This window comes from Salmo salar, unplaced genomic scaffold (genome assembly GCF_905237065.1).
Source record: "Salmo salar unplaced genomic scaffold, Ssal_v3.1, whole genome shotgun sequence".
Taxonomy (NCBI): Eukaryota; Metazoa; Chordata; class Actinopteri; order Salmoniformes; family Salmonidae; genus Salmo; species Salmo salar.
The window spans coordinates 267,501-284,471 of NW_025548164.1; the positions used below are offsets into that span (position 1 = coordinate 267,501).

General features: G+C 48.3%; 1 long non-coding RNA gene and 1 pseudogene across 1 annotated transcript; one reads left to right on the forward strand and one right to left on the reverse strand.

Annotated features, from left to right (window-relative positions):
- Positions 1-12,321, forward strand: part of LOC123732724 (serine hydroxymethyltransferase, cytosolic-like) — a 58,146-nt pseudogene extending 45,825 nt beyond the window's left edge.
- A 2,358-nt stretch (positions 12,322-14,679) lies between these two features.
- LOC123732723 (uncharacterized) lies at positions 14,680-15,192 on the reverse strand. Its single transcript, XR_006763376.1, has 2 exons — positions 15,077-15,192; positions 14,680-15,019 (listed from the first exon to the last, which is right to left on the reverse strand). It is a non-coding gene; the product is annotated as an uncharacterized lncRNA (long non-coding RNA).
- Between the last annotated feature and the right edge of the window lie 1,779 nt (positions 15,193-16,971).

Genomic DNA, 16,971 nt, shown 5'->3' on the forward strand with positions numbered 1-16,971 from the left:
GTAAAGTAGCCAGGACACCACACTATGACAGGTAAAGTAGCCAGGACCTCACTACCACACTATGACAGGTAAAGTAGCCAGGACACCTCACTACCACACTATGACAGGTAAAGTAGCCAGGACACCTCACTATGACAGGTAAAGTAGCCAGGTCATCTCACTATGACAGGTAAAGTAGCCAGGACACCTCACTATGACAGGTAAAGTAGCCAGGACACCTCACTATGACAGGTAAAGTAGCCAGGACACCTCACTATGACAGGTAAAGTAGCCAGGACACCACACTATGACAGGTAAAGTAGCCAGGTCATCTCACTATGACAGGTAAAGTAGCCAGGACATCTCACTACCACACTATGACAGGTAAAGTAGCCAGGTCACCTCACTATGACAGGTAAAGTAGCCAGGTCACCTCACTACCACACTATGACAGGTAAAGTAGCCAGGTCACCTCACTATGACAGGTAAAGTAGCCAGGTCACCTCACTATGACAGGTAAAGTAGCCAGGTCACCTCACTATGACAGGTAAAGTAGCCAGGACACCACACTATGACAGGTAAAGTAGCCAGGACACCTCACTATGACAGGTAAAGTAGCCAGGACACCTCACTATGACAGGTAAAGTAGCCAGGTCACCTCACTATGACAGGTAAAGTAGACAGGTAAAGTAGCCAGGTCACCTCACTACCTCACTATGACAGGTAAAGTAGCCAGGTCACCTCACAACCACACTATGACAGGTAAGGTAGCCAGGACACCTCACTATGACAGGTAAAGTAGCCAGGACACCTCACTATGACAGGTAAAGTAGCCAGGTCACCTCACTATGACAGGTAAAGTAGCCACAACACCTCACTATGACAGGTAAAGTAGCCAGGTCACCTCACTACCACACTATGACAGGTAAAGTAGCCAGGACACCTCACTATGACAAGTAAAGTAGCCAGGACACCTCACTATGACAGGTAAAGTAGCCAGGACACCACACTATGACAGGTAAAGTAGCCAGGACATCTCACTACCACACTATGACAGGTAAAGTAGCCAGGACACCTCACTACCACACTATGACAGGTAAAGTAGCCAGGACACCTCACTATGACAGGTAAAGTAGCCAGGACACCTCACTATGACAGGTAAAGTAGCCAGGACACCTCACTATGACAGGTAAAGTAGCCAGGACACCTCACTATGACAGGTAAAGTAGCCAGGACACCTCACTATGACAGGTAAAGTAGCCAGGACACCACACTATGACAGGTAAAGTAGCCAGGTCATCTCACTATGACAGGTAAAGTAGCCAGGACATCTCACTACCACACTATGACAGGTAAAGTAGCCAGGTCACCTCACTATGACAGGTAAAGTAGCCAGGTCACCTCACTACCACACTATGACAGGTAAAGTAGCCAGGTCACCTCACTATGACAGGTAAAGTAGCCAGGTCACCTCACTATGACAGGTAAAGTAGCCAGGTCACCTCACTATGACAGGTAAAGTAGCCAGGACACCACACTATGACAGGTAAAGTAGCCAGGACACCTCACTATGACAGGTAAAGTAGCCAGGACACCTCACTATGACAGGTAAAGTAGCCAGGTCACCTCACTATGACAGGTAAAGTAGACAGGACACCTCACTATGACAGGTAAAGTAGCCAGGACAGCTCACTATGACAGGTAAAGTAGCCAGGTCACCTCACTATGACAGGTAAAGTAGCCAGGTCACCTCACTATGACAGGTAAAGTAGCCAGGTCACCTCACTATGACAGGTAAAGTAGCCAGGACACCACACTATGACAGGTAAAGTAGCCAGGACACCTCACTATGACAGGTAAAGTAGCCAGGACATCTCACTACCACACTATGACAGGTAAAGTAGCCAGGACATCTCACTACCACACTATGACAGGTAAAGTAGCCAGGTCACCTCACTATGACAGGTAAAGTAGCCAGGTCACCTCACTACCACACTATGACAGGTAAAGTAGCCAGGTCACCTCACTATGACAGGTAAAGTAGCCAGGTCACCTCACTATGACAGGTAAAGTAGCCAGGTCACCTCACTATGACAGGTAAAGTAGACAGGTAAAGTAGCCAGGTCACCTCACTACCTCACTATGACAGGTAAAGTAGCCAGGTCACCTATACACACTATGACAGGTAAAGTAGCCAGGACACCTCACTATGACAGGTAAAGTAGCCAGGTCAGCTCACTATGACAGGTAAAGTAGCCAGGTCACCTTCACTATGACAGGTAAAGTAGCCAGGTCACCTCACTATGACAGGTAAAGTAGCCAGGTCACCACACTATGACAGGTAAAGTAGCCAGGTCACCTCACTATGACAGGTAAAGTAGCCAGGACATCTCACTACCACACTATGACAGGTAAAGTAGCCAGGACATCTCACTACCACACTATGACAGGTAAAGTAGCCAGGTCACCTCACTATGACAGGTAAAGTAGCTAGGTCACCTCACTACCACACTATGACAGGTAAAGTAGCCAGGTCACCTCACTATGACAGGTAAAGTAGCCAGGTAAAGTAGCCAGGTCACCTCACTATGACAGGTAAAGTAGCCAGGACACCTCACTATGACAGGTAAAGTAGCCAGGACACCTCACTATGACAGGTAAAGTAGCCAGGACAGCTCACTATGACAGGTAAAGTAGCCAGGTCACCTCACTATGACAGGTAAAGTAGCCAGGTCACCTCACTATGACAGGTAAAGTAGCCAGGTCACCTCACTATGACAGGTAAAGTAGCCAGGACACCACACTATGACAGGTAAAGTAGCCAGGACACCACACTATGACAGGTAAAGTAGCCAGGACATCTCACTACCACACTATGACAGGTAAAGTAGCCAGGACATCTCACTACCACACTATGACAGGTAAAGTAGCCAGGTCACCTCACTATGACAGGTAAAGTAGCCAGGTCACCTCACTATGACAGGTAAAGTAGCCAGGTCACCTCACTATGACAGGTAAAGTAGACAGGTAAAGTAGCCAGGTCACCTCACTACCTCACTATGACAGGTAAAGTAGCCAGGTCACCTCACTATGACAGGTAAAGTAGCCAGGACACCTCACTATGACAGGTAAAGTAGCCAGGACAGCTCACTATGACAGGTAAAGTAGCCAGGTCACCTCACTATGACAGGTAAAGTAGCCAGGTCACCTCACTATGACAGGTAAAGTAGCCAGGACACCACACTATGACAGGTAAAGTAGCCAGGTCACCTCACTATGACAGGTAAAGTAGCCAGGACATCTCACTACCACACTATGACAGGTAAAGTAGCCAGGACATCTCACTACCACACTATGACAGGTAAAGTAGCCAGGTCACCTCACTATGACAGGTAAAGTAGCTAGGTCACCTCACTACCACACTATGACAGGTAAAGTAGCCAGGTCACCTCACTATGACAGGTAAAGTAGCCAGGTAAAGTAGCCAGGTCACCTCACTATGACAGGTAAAGTAGCCAGGTCACCTCACTATGACAGGTAAAGTAGCCAGGACACCTCACTATGACAGGTAAAGTAGCCAGGACAGCTCACTATGACAGGTAAAGTAGCCAGGTCACCTCACTATGACAGGTAAAGTAGCCAGGTCACCTCACTATGACAGGTAAAGTAGCCAGGTCACCTCACTATGACAGGTAAAGTAGCCAGGACACCACACTATGACAGGTAAAGTAGCCAGGACACCACACTATGACAGGTAAAGTAGCCAGGACATCTCACTACCACACTATGACAGGTAAAGTAGCCAGGACATCTCACTACCACACTATGACAGGTAAAGTAGCCAGGTCACCTCACTATGACAGGTAAAGTAGCTAGGTCACCTCACTACCACACTATGACAGGTAAAGTAGCAGGTCACCTCACTATGACAGGTAAAGTAGCCAGGTCACCTCACTATGACAGGTAAAGTAGCCAGGTAAAGTAGCCAGGACACCTCACAACCACACAGTGTGTGTAGTGATCTAGTATTTACGGCGCATTCGGAAAGTATTCAGACCCCTTGACTTTTTCCACATTCTGTTAACGTTACAGCCTTATTCTAAAATGGATTTAAAAATAAATAAATATATTCCTCTTCAATATACACCCGATACTCCATAATGACAAAGTGAAAACAGGTTTTTATAATTGTTTACAAATATATAATTAAAAACAGAAATACCTTATTTACATAAGTATTCAGGACCCCTTTTTTTGCTGTGAGACTTGAAATTGAGCTCCGACGCTTCCTGTTTCCATTGATCATCCTTGAGATGTTTGTGCACGTCAGAGCAAACACCAAGCCGTGAGGTCAAACTGTTTGTCCCGAGACGGGGATTGTGTTCGAGGCACAGATCTGGGATTTAGAAGGGTAGCAAACAACAACAAAAAATTTCCGCAGCATTGAAGGTCCCCAAGGACACAGTGGCGCAGCGGTCTAAGGCACTGCATCTCAGTGCTAGAGGCGTCACTACAGACCCTGGTTTGATTCCAGGCTGTATCACAAACCAGCTGTGATTGGGAGTGTAAATAGGGCGACGCACAATTTGGACCAGCATCGTCCGGGTTTGGCCGTCATTGTAAATAAGAATTTGTTCTTAACCGACTTGCCTAGTTAAACAAAGGTTTAATTAAACCTAAATGGAAAAGGTTTGGAAGCGCCAAGATTCTTCCTAGAGCTGGCCGCCAAGGACAAACTGAGCAATCAGGGGGAGAAGGGCCTTGGTCAGGGAGGTGACCGATGAGCCGATGGTCACTCTGACAGAGCTCCGGAGTTTCTCTGTGGAGATGGGAGAACCTTCCAGAAGGACAACCATCTCTGCAGCCAATCAGGCCTTTATGGTAGAGTGGCCAAGACAGATCCCTACGGTGAAGCATGGTGGTGGCAGCATCATGCTGAGGGGATGTTTTTCAGAAGAAGGGACTGGGAGACTAGTCAGGGTCGAGGGAAAGATGAACGGAGCAAAGTACAGAGAGATCCTTGATGAAAACCTGCTCCAGAGCGCTCAGGACCTCAGACTGGGGCGAAGGTTCACCTTCCAAGAGGACAACGACCCTAAGCACACAGCCAAGACAAGGCAGGAGTGGCTTCGGGACAAGTCTCTGAATGTCCTTGAGTGGCCCAGCCAGAGCCCGGACTTGAACCCGATCTAACATCTCTGGAGAGACCTGAAAATAGCTGTGCAGCGACGCTCCCCATCCAACCTGACAGATCTTGAGAGGATCTGCAGAGAAGAATGGGAGAAACTCCCCAAATACAGGTGTGCCAAGCTTGTAGCGTCATACCCAAGAAGACTCAAGACTGTAATCGCTGGCAAAGATGCTTAAACAAAGTACTGAGTAAACGGTCTGAATATTTATGTAAATGTGATGTTTCTGTTTGCAAAATATTCCAAAAAACAGTTTTTGCTTTGTCATTATGGGGTATTGTGATGTCATTATGGGGTATTGCGATGTCATTATGGGGTATTGCGATGTCATTATGGGGTATTGTGATGTCATTATGGGGTATTGTGATGTCATTATGGGGTATTGTGATGTCATTATGGGGTATTGTGTGTAAATTGATAAGGGGAAAAAAATATTGAATCCATTTTTAGAATGATGCTGTAACGTAACAAAATGTGGAAAAAGCCAAGTTGGTCTCAATACTTTCTGAATGCACTGTATGTGTTTCTCTAGGTGTGGCGGTGGCCCTGAAGCAGGCTCTAAACCCCAGAGGTTAAGGGTTAATGTGTGTTAATGTTTCTCCAGGTGTGGCGGTAGCCCTGAAGCAGGCTCTAACCCCAGAGGTTAAGGGTTAATGTGTGTTAATGTTTCTCCAGGTGTGGCGGTAGCCCTGAAGCAGGCTCTAAACCCCAGAGGTTAAGGGTTAATGTGTGTTAATGTTTCTCTAGGTGTTGTGATGTCCCTGAAGTAGGCTCTAACCCCAGAGGTTAAGGGTTAATGTGTGTTAATGTTTCTCCAGGTGTGGCGGTAGCCCTGAAGCAGGCTCTAAACCCCAGAGGTTAAGGGTTAATGTGTGTTAATGTTTCTCTAGGTGTTGTGATGTCCCTGAAGTAGGCTCTAACCCCAGAGGTTAAGGGTTAATGTGTGTGAATGTTTCTCCAGGTGTGGCGGTAGCCCTGAAGTAGGCTCTAAACCCCAGAGGTTAAGGGTTAATGTGTGTTAATGTTTCTCCAGGTGTGGCGGTAGCCCTGAAGCAGGCTCTAACCCCAGAGGTTAAGGGTTAATGTGTGTTAATGTGTGTGAATGTTTCTCCAGGTGTGGCGGTAGCCCTGAAGCAGGCTCTAACCCCAGAGGTTAAGGGTTAATGTGTGTGAATGTTTCTCCAGGTGTGGCAGTGTCCCTGAAGCAGGCTCTAAACCCCAGAGGTTAAGGGTTAATGTGTGTTAATGTTTCTCCAGGTGTGGCGGTGGCCCTGAAGCAGGCTCTAAACCCCAGAGGTTAAGGGTTAATGTGTGTTAATGTTTCTCCAGGTGTGGCCGTGGCCCTGAAGCAGGCTCTAACCCCAGAGTTTAAGGCATATCAGTACCAGGTGCTCTCTAACTGCAGAGCTATGGCCAACGCCCTCATCGACCTCGGGTACAAGATCGTCACCGGTGAGACAATAACGTCATGGTTGTGGTTAACAGACCAACACCTGTGTTGGACAGGCTGTAAGCCAAGGTTTCCAGAACTGGGTCCAGGGGACCCCAAGGGGTGAATATTTGGGGGGGGTTTTGCCCTAGGACCTGTGTAGTGCTAGTTCTGGAAACGCTGCTGTTAGGAATGGCCTCGGTTATTCCTTATCCCAACAGATGTTACTGTTACAATAGTTGAGGACCTCCCGAGTGGCGCAGTGGTCTAAGGCGCTGCATCGCAGTGCTAACTGTGCCACTAGAGATTCTGGGTTCGAGTCCAGGCTCTGTCGCAGCCGGCCGCGACCGGGAGACCCATGGGGCGGCGAACAATTTGGCCCAGCGTCGTCCGGGTTAGGAAGAGGGTTTGGCCGGCAGGGATGTCCTTGTCCCATCGCGCACTAGCGACTCCTGTGGCGGGCCGGGCGCAGTGCACGCTGACACGGTCGCAAGGTGTACGGTGTTTCCTCCGACACATTGGTGCGGCTGGCTTCCCGGGTTAAGTGGGCATTGTGTCAAGAAGCAGTGCGGCTGGGTTGGGTTGTGTTTCTGAGGCAGCACCGCTCTCGGTCTTTCGCCTCTCCCGAGTCCATACGGGAGTTGCAGCGATGAGACAAGACTGTAACTACCAATTTGGATACCAACGAAATTGGGGAGAAAAAGGGGTAAAGAAAATACAGATAAAGTAAATATTACAATACTTGTTGTTAACCCTGTGTGTTAACTAGGAATGGGCACGGTTATTCAATATCACAATGGACGTTAATATTAAAATACTTGAGTATTCATTTTTGCACAAAAAAACAATTTATAGGCCTATTTTTAACATTGACATTTTATTTATTTTTATATAAAATTGATAAAACAAACTTTTTAAATGTAGTTTTTTTATGACGTGCGCCCCATTAAAAATACCTGTAGCCTTCACGTGTGTAGCTTGTTGTTCAATCAAAGCTGCAAAAATATACCAAAATGAAGCATTATCTGATGAAATAACTTTAGAAAAGGGGGCACGAGACAGGGATGTCCCCTGTCGCCCTTCCTGTTTGCCAGTGGTAATTGAACTGCTAAGATATGGGACCCGAAACGTTAACGGGTATCAAAATTGGCAAACCATGAACAAAAAACTCAATTTATTTACCGACGATCTACTGATACACCTTTACTAATAATTAAAAACTCAATGCCCCTCACCCCCAACCCCCTTTTTTTTGTTAAAAATTATTTTCAGAATAATCCAACATTTTAGGATATCAAATTTACATGGAAATAGAAGAAGAATACCTCATGATATACAACTTTTAAAAACATATGAAATACTGAGGAGGCTTAATAAGTGACAACAAACATATATAATGATAACTTTATCCCATTACTCAACAACATGTAATCAGATCTAAATGAATTATATTAATTCACATGCATTACATAATACAGCTATGTACATACAGATACAATTAACCACTTCAGAATGGCTCCCAAAGTGTTTTATTTTATAAATACCAATTACCCCGCCAAAAGACATTTCTTTAAAAAGTATAGTCGTGCCATAATGACTTCATATGGGCAGATAAACTCATAGAATAAATGGGAACCGTTTAAATCTGAGGGGGGGTGTTTTAAGCTTCCTAGATCTGAGGGGGGTTTAAGCTTCCTAAATCTGAGGGGGGGTTTTAAGCTTCCTAGATCTGAGGGGTGTTTAAGCTTCCTAGATCTGAGGGGGGGGTTTAAGCTTCCTAAATCTGAGGGGGTTTTAAGCTTCCTAAATCTGAGGGGGGGGGGGTTTAAGCTTCCTAGATTTAAGGGGGTTTAAGCTTCCTAAATCTGAGGGGAGGGGGTTTAAGCTTCCTAGATCTGAGGGGGGGTTTAAGCTTCCTAAATCTAAGGGGGGATTTAAGCTTCCTAAATCTGAGGGGGGGGGGGTTTAAGCTTCCTAAATCTGAGGGGGGGTTTAAGCTTCCTAAATCTGAGGAGGGGGGTTTTAAGCTTCCTAAATCTGAGGGGGGTTTAAAGCTTCCTAAATCTGAGGGGGGTTTTAAGCTTCCTAAATCTGAGGGGGGGTTTAAGCTTCCTAAATCTGAGGGGAGGGGGTTTAAGCTTCCTAAATCTGAGGGGGGGGGTTTTAAGCTTCCTAAATCTGAGGGGGGTTTTAAGATACCCCTCTCTCCTCGCTATGAAAGATGTGAGTGTTTCTTCTCGGAAGTACGGTAACTAATCAGTCTCTCACCGTTCCAAAAATACTGAATCTTAAGATGTCGATATCCCGGGCGGGAAGTGAATCTTGACACTCAGAAATGGGAGTCGACGTGCAAGGAGCCGAGGAATCGATTGTTTTGGAGTAGACTCTTCACAACTACGTCATCGTTGTTAAACAGTTGGACAAATGGCGACAGCAGCAAAGTCCTGTATGGTAACACTTTGAGATGTTAAATGAGAAGGAGATGCCAACATTACGAGGTGGAATTTAGGTACAGTAACGGTAGTACAGGTGCCAATGCTTCACCGTTTGAAAAGGGGACGCACCGCGACGCCCAAACGCACCGCGACGCCCAAACGCACCGCGACGCCCAAACGCACCGCGACGCCCAAACGCACCGCGACGCCCAAACGCACCGCGATACCCAAACCACTGCTGGCAGAATTTAGGTACAGTAACGGTAGTACAGGTGCCAATGCTGTTGTTTTTAAACATTAAGAAAAATGGTCAATTTGTCACATCCCTGGTTGCTATATGGTTGTGTTTATGTTGTGGTATGGAATGTTGTGGTGTGGTTGTGTTTATGTTGTGGTATGGTTGTGTTAATGTTGTTGTGTTAATGTTGTGGTATGGTTGTGTTAATGTTGTGGTATGGTTGTGTTAATGTTGTGGTATGGTTGTGTTAATGTTGTGGTATGGTTGTGTTAATGTTGTGGTGTGGTTGTGTTAATGTTGTGGTATGGTTGTGTTAATGTTGTGGTATGGTTGTGTTAATGTTGTGGTATGGTTGTGTTAATGTTGTGGTGTGGTTGTGTTAATGTTGTGGTATGGTTGTGTTAATGTTGTGGTATGGTTGTGTTTATGTTGTCCAGGGGTTCTGATAACCATCTGATCTTACTGGACCTGAGGCCTAGCGGGACGGACGGAGGACGAGCTGAGAAGGTTCTAGAAGCTGCTGCCATCGCCTGCAACAAGAACACCTGCCCAGGTAAGTAACAGACACTGTCCTCTGTAGGTGATGAGAGTGCTCTGTATCCCAGTGGTCTATATTGTGTGTGTGTAGGAACTGACCCAGTGTGTGTGTGTGTGTGTGTGTGTGTAGGTGATGAGAGTGCTCTGTGTCCCAGTGGTCTATATGTGTGTGTGTGGGAACGTGACCCGTGTGTGTGTGTGTGTGTGTGTGTGTAGGTGATGAGAGTGCTCTGTGTCCCAGTGGTCTATATGTGTGTGTGTAGGAACTGACCCTGTGTGTGTGTGTGTGTGTGTGTGTGTGTGTGTGTGTGTGTGTGTGTGTGTGTGTAGGTGATGAGAGTGCTCTGTGTCCCAGTGGTCTATATGTGTGTGTGTAGGAACTGACCCTGTGTGTGTGTGTGTGTGTGTGTGTGTGTGTGTGTGTGTAGGTGATAAGAGTGCATTGCGTCCCAGCGGTCTGAGGTTCGGCTCTCCTGCTCTGACCTCCAGGGGAATGGTTGAGGACGACTTCAGGAAGGTCGCAGAGTTCATCCACAGAGGTGACCTTTAACCCCTGACCTCTGTGTCTATAGACATAGTACTGACCCTAGATGTCCAGCTAGCAGACCAAGGCCCCTCTAACCCCTGACCTCTAACCCCTGACCTTTAACCCCTGACCTCTTGTCTATAGACATAGTACTGATCCTAGATGTCCAGGCCCTCTAGCAGACAACCCCTGACCTTTAACCCCTGACCTCTGTGTCTATAGACATAGTGCTGACCCTAGATGTCCAGCTAGCAGACCAAGGCCCCTTTAACCCCTGACCTCTAACCCCTGACCTCTGTGTCTATAGACATAGTACTGACCCTAGATGTCCAGCTAGCAGACCAAGGCCACCTCTAACCCCTGACCTTTAACCCCCGACCTCTGTGTCTATAGACATAGTACTGATCCTAGATGTCCAGCTAGCAGACCAAGGCCCCTCTAACCCCTGACCTTTAACCCCCGACCTCTGTGTCTATAGACATAGTGATGACCCTAGATGTCCAGCTAGCAGCCCAAGGCCACCTCTAACCCCTGACCTCTGTGTCTATAGACATAGTGCTGACCCTAGATGTCCAGCTAGCAGCCCAAGGCCACCTCTAACCCCTGACCTCTCAACCCCTCGTTCTCCCTACAGGTTATCCAGATTACCCTGGACGTCCAGGCCTCTCTGCAGCCCAAGGCCACCTCTAACCCCTGACCTCTCAACCCCTCGTTCTCCCTACAGGTATCCAGATTACCTCTCTGCAGCCCAAGGCCACCTCTAACCCCTGACCTCTCAACCCCTCGTTCTCCCTACAGGTATCCAGATTACGTCCAGGCCTCTCTGCAGCCCAAGGCCACCTCTAACCCCTGACCTCTCAACCCCTCGTTCTCCCTACAGGTTATCCAGATTACCCTGGACGTCCAGGCCTCTCTGCAGCCCAAGGCCACCTCTAACCCCTGACCTCTCAACCCCTCGTTCTCCCTACAGGTTATCCAGATTACCCTGGACGTCCAGGCCTCTCTGCAGCCCAAGGCCACCTCTAACCCCTGACCTCTCAACCCCTCGTTCTCCCTACAGGTTATCCAGATTACCCTGGACGTCCAGGCCTCTCTGCAGCCCAAGGCCACCTCTAACCCCTGACCTCTCAACCCCTCGTTCTCCCTACAGGTTATCCAGATTACCCTGGACGTCCAGGCCTCTCTGCAGCCCAAGGCCACCTCTAACCCCTGACCTCTCAACCCCTCGTTCTCCCTACAGGTTATCCAGATTACGCTCCAGGCCTCTCTGCAGCCCAAGGCCACCTCTAACCCCTGACCTCTCAACCCCTCGTTCTCCCTACAGGTTATCCAGATAACCCTGGACGTCCAGGCCTCTCTGCAGCCCAAGGCCACCTCTAACCCCTGACCTCTCAACCCCTCGTTCTCCCTACAGGTATCCAGATTACCCTGGACGTCCAGGCCTCTCTGCAGCCCAAGGCCACCTCTAACCCCTGACCTCTCAACCCCTCGTTCTCCCTACAGGTATCCAGATAACCCTGGACGTCCAGGCATCTCTGCAGCCCAAGGCCACCTCTAACCCCTGACCTCTCAACCCCTCGTTCTCCCTACAGGTATCCAGATAACCCTGGACGTCCAGGCATCTCTGCAGACCAAGGTCACCCTGAAGGAGTTTAAGGAGGCCCTTGCAGGGGAGGCGAAGCACCAGGAACGGGTAGCAGAGCTGAGGGGCGAGGTGGAAGCTTTCGGGGAGGTTCCCCATGCCTGGTCTGGAGGAACTTTAGAAGACCGGGGGTCCGATGGTTCTCACTGCTGGATTGCCTTTTTCCCCCTCTGCTGTTGCACCCTGTTGAATAAACTTCCCATCTCCTTTTCTCAACGTTTTGTAGGGAAGAACAAAAAAAAAAACCCAACTCAAACTATTCTGCTTTTTTTTTTTCCGTGAGTCCACTGTTGTTACAATCCCAGAATGTGTCGCAGGTCGGCTTGTCAAGATGAAGGAAATTCAAGAAGAGATGTCAATCTACCACATCATCATCCTTTATCTTGAAAACTTGACCGCTGACCTGCAAAACTGACTGTTTCCCTTCTCTGCCTTAACGGTTTGACTGACCGGTTTGTCCTCTGCCTTAACGGTTTGACTGACCGGTTTGTCCTCTGCCTTAACGGTTTGACTGACCGGTTTGTTCTCTGTCTTAACGGTTTGACTGACTGTTTCCTTCTCTGCCTTAACGGTTTGACTGACCGGTTTGTCCTCTGCCTTAACGGTTTGACTGACCGGTTTGTCCTCTGCCTTAACGGTTTGACTGACCGGTTTGTCCTCTGCCTTAACGGTTTGACTGACCGGTTTGTCCTCTGCCTTAACGGGTTTGACTGACTGTTTCCCTTCTCTGCCTTAACGGTTTGACTGACCGGTTTGTCCTCTGCCTTAACGGTTTGACTGACCGGTTTGTCCTCTGCCTTAACGGTTTGACTGACCGGGTTGTCCTCTGCCTTAACGGTTTGACTGACCGGTTTGTCCTCTGCCTTAACGGTTTGACTGACCGGTTTGTCCTCTGCCTTAACGGTTTGACTGACCGGTTTGTCCTCTGCCTTAACGGTTTGATGTAACGAAACCCAAGACAAATAAAACTCTAATATGTGGAACACACCTCAGTCTCTACTGTCTCTCTTGTTTTTCAGAAGATGAACGACACTGTAGACGGCATGTGTGAATCAATGGGTGTGATTTAGAGGATGCATTGTGGGTAAATATAGAGCCCGTCGGCCATTAGGATTTGGTTCCAGATATACACATTTGAAAGAGAAAGATACCTAGTCAGTTACACGACCGTTTAGAGGGACCGGCTGCGTTTTATCCGACCGTTTAGAGGGACCGGCTGCGTTTTATCCGACCGTTTAGAGGAACCGGCTGCGTTTTATCCGACCGTTTAGAGGAACCGGCTGCGTTTTATCCGACCGTTTAGAGGAACCGGCCGCGTTTTATCCGACCGTTTAGAGGAACCGGCTGCGTTTTATCCGACCGTTTAGAGGAACCGGCTGTGTTTTATCCGACCGTTTAGAGGGACCGGCTGCGTTTTATCCGACCGTTTAGAGAGACCGGCTGCGTTTTATTCGACCGTTTAGAGGAACCGGCTGCGTTTTATCCGACCGGAGAGGAACCGGCTGCGTTTTATCCGACCGGAGAGGAACCGGCTGCGTTTTATCCGACCGTTAGAGGAACCGGCCGCGTTTTATCCGACCGGAGAGGAACCGGCTGCGTTTTATCCGACCGTTTAGAGGAACCGCCGCGTTTTTATCCGACCGGTTAGAGGAACCGGCCGCGTTTTATCCGACCGTTTAGAGGAACCGGCTGCGTTTTATCCGACCGTTTAGAGGAACCGGCTGCGTTTTATCCGACCGTTTAGAGGAACCGGCTGCGTTTTATCCGACCGTTTAGAGGAACCGGCTGCGTTTTATCCGACCGTGAGAGGAACCGGCTGCGTTTTATCCGACCGGAGAGGAACCGGCTGCGTTTTATCCGACCGTTTAGAGGAACCGGCCGCGTTTTATCCGACCGTTTAGAGGAACCGGCTGCGTTTTATCCGACCGGTAGAGGAACCGGCTGCGTTTTATCCGACCGTTTAGAGGAACCGCCGCGTTTTTATCCGACCGTTTAGAGGAACCGCCGCGTTTTATCCGACCGTTTAGAGGAACCGGCTGCGTTTTATCCGACCGTTTAGAGGAACCGGCTGCGTTTTATCCGACCGGAGAGGAACCGGCTGCGTTTTATCCGACCGGAGAGGAACCGGCTGCGTTTTATCCGACCGTTTAGAGGAACCGGCTGCGTTTTATCCGACCGTTAGAGGAACCGGCTGCGTTTTATCCGACCGTTTAGAGGAACCGGCTGCGTTTTATCCGACCGTTTAGAGGAACCGGCTGCGTTTTATCCGACCGTTTAGAGGAACCGGCTGCGTTTTATCCGACCGGAGAGGAACCGGCTGCGTTTTATCCGACCGTTTAGAGGAACCGGCTGCGTTTTATCCGACCGGAGAGGAACCGGCCGCGTTTTATCCGACCGTTTAGAGGAACCGGCTGCCTTTTATCCGACCGTTTAGAGGAACCGGCCGCGTTTTATCCGACCGTTTAGAGGAACCGCTGCGTTTTTTCCGACCGTTTAGAGGAACCGGCTGCGTTTTATCCGACCGTTTAGAGGAACCGGCCGCGTTTTATCCGACCGTTTAGAGGAACCGGCCGCGTTTTATCCGACCGTTTAGAGGAACCGGCTGCGTTTTATCCGACCGGAGAGGAACCGCTGCGTTTTTATCAATACGACAGCACGCCCAGGTTGGAACCATCTCAGTAACAACACCCAACCACTTTACAAATCGACAGAAACATTCAATAATTTAATGTCATTATAATAACAATACATCAGCATCATAAATGGTATGAACCAGACAGACATTCAGCTCTGTTTAACACTGGTCCTAGATCAGTTATATATATATATATATATATATCACCTCTCTAATGGTGACCTGTTCAACACTGGTCCTAGATCAGTTATATATATATATATATATATCACCTCTCTAATGGTGACCCGTTAGGACTGATCCTAGATCAGTCATATATATATATATATATCACCTCTCTAATGGTGACCTGTTAGGACTGGTCCTAGATCAGTTATATATATATATATATCACCTCTCTAATGGTGACCTGTTCAACACTGGTCCTAGATCAGTTATATATATATATCACCTCTCTAATGGTGACCTGTTAGGACTGGAGGGAGGAAACTGATCCTAGATCAGTTATTAACATTTACATTTTAGTCATTTTAGCAGACGCTCTTATCCAGAGCGACTTACAGTAGTGAATGCATACATTTCAGACATTTCCCCCCCGTATTGGTCCCCCGTGGGAATCGAACCCACAACCCTGGCGTTGCAAACACCATGCTCTACGAGCCACACGGGACCCATATATATATATATCTCTCACCCCTCGTTAGGACTGGAGGGAGGAAGCTGATCCTAGATTCAAATCCGATCTCCTCTTTTCGGCTGTGCACCTTATTAAAAGGTAAAGTTTCCACGTTAACAGTAGGCTCAATCCTAAATTACCTTTTGGTTTTTTTTAAAGGTGAACTATAACCCGGATCTTCTGCGGATCAGATTGAATCTAGCCAAGGGCTATTTCTTTCTGGTCCTGGAGGGACGAAACACTACTGGTTCTCATCCTCTACCTGTAATCCGAGACTCGTTCAGACCCGAGACTCGTTCAGACCTGGGGACATCAGGTTGAGACTCATTCAGACGAGACTCATTCAGACCTGGGGACATCAGGTAGAGAGACTCATTCAGACCTGGGGACATCAGGTAGAGAGACTCATTCAGACCTGGGACTCATTCAGACCTGGGGACATCAGGTAGAGAGACTCATTCAGACCTGGGACTCATTCAGACCTGGGGACATCAGGTAGAGAGACTCATTCAGACCTGGGGACATCAGGTAGAGAGACTCATTCAGACCTGGGGACATCAGGTAGAGAGACTCATTCAGACCTGGGGACATCAGGTAGAGAGACTCGTTCAGACCTGGGGACATCAGGTGAGAGACTCATTCAGACCTGGGGACATCAGGTTGAGACTCATTCAGACCTGGGGACATCAGGTAGAGAGACTCATTCAGACCTGGGGACATCAGGTAGAGAGACTCATTCAGACCTGGGGACATCAGGTAGAGAGACTCATTCAGACCTGGGGACATCAGGTAGAGAGACTCATTCAGACCTGGGGACATCAGGTAGAGAGACTCCACAATTCAGACCTGGGGACATCAGGTAGAGAGACTCATTCAGACCTGGGGACATCAGGTAGAGAGACTCATTCAGACCTGGGGACATCAGGTAGAGAGACTCATTCAGACCTGGGGACATCAGGTAGAGAGACTCATTCAGACCTGGGGACATCAGGTAGAGAGACTCATTCAGACCTGGGGACATCAGGTAGAGAGACTCATTCAGACCTGGGGACATCAGGTAGAGAGACTCATTCAGACCTGGGGACATCAGGTAGAGAGACTCATTCAGACCTGGGGACATCAGGTAGAGAGACTCATTCAGACCTGAGACTCATTCAGACCTGGGGACATCAGGTAGAGAGACTCATTCAGACCTGGGGACATCAGGTAGAGAGACTCATTCAGACCTGGGGACATCAGGTAGAGAGACTCATTCAGACCTGGGGACATCAGGTAGAGAGACTCATTCAGACCTGGGGACATCAGGTAGAGAGACTCATTCAGACCTGGGGACATCAGGTAGAGAGACTCATTCAGACCTGGGGACATCAGGTAGAGAGACTCATTCAGACCTGGGACAGGTAGAGAGACTCATTCAGACCTGGGGACATCAGGTAGAGAGACTCATTCAGACCTGGGGACATCAGGTAGAGAGACTCATCAGACTGGGACAATTCAGACCTGGGGACATCAGGTAGAGAGACTCATTCAGACCTGGGGACATCAGGTAGAGAGACTCATTCAGACCTGGGGACATCAGGTAGAGAGACTCATTCAGACCTGGGGACATCAGGTAGGAAGAGAAAGCAGAAATGTTTTGGCCCTCAGGACCTGAATAATACTTTGACATTGAAACACAACAGCTA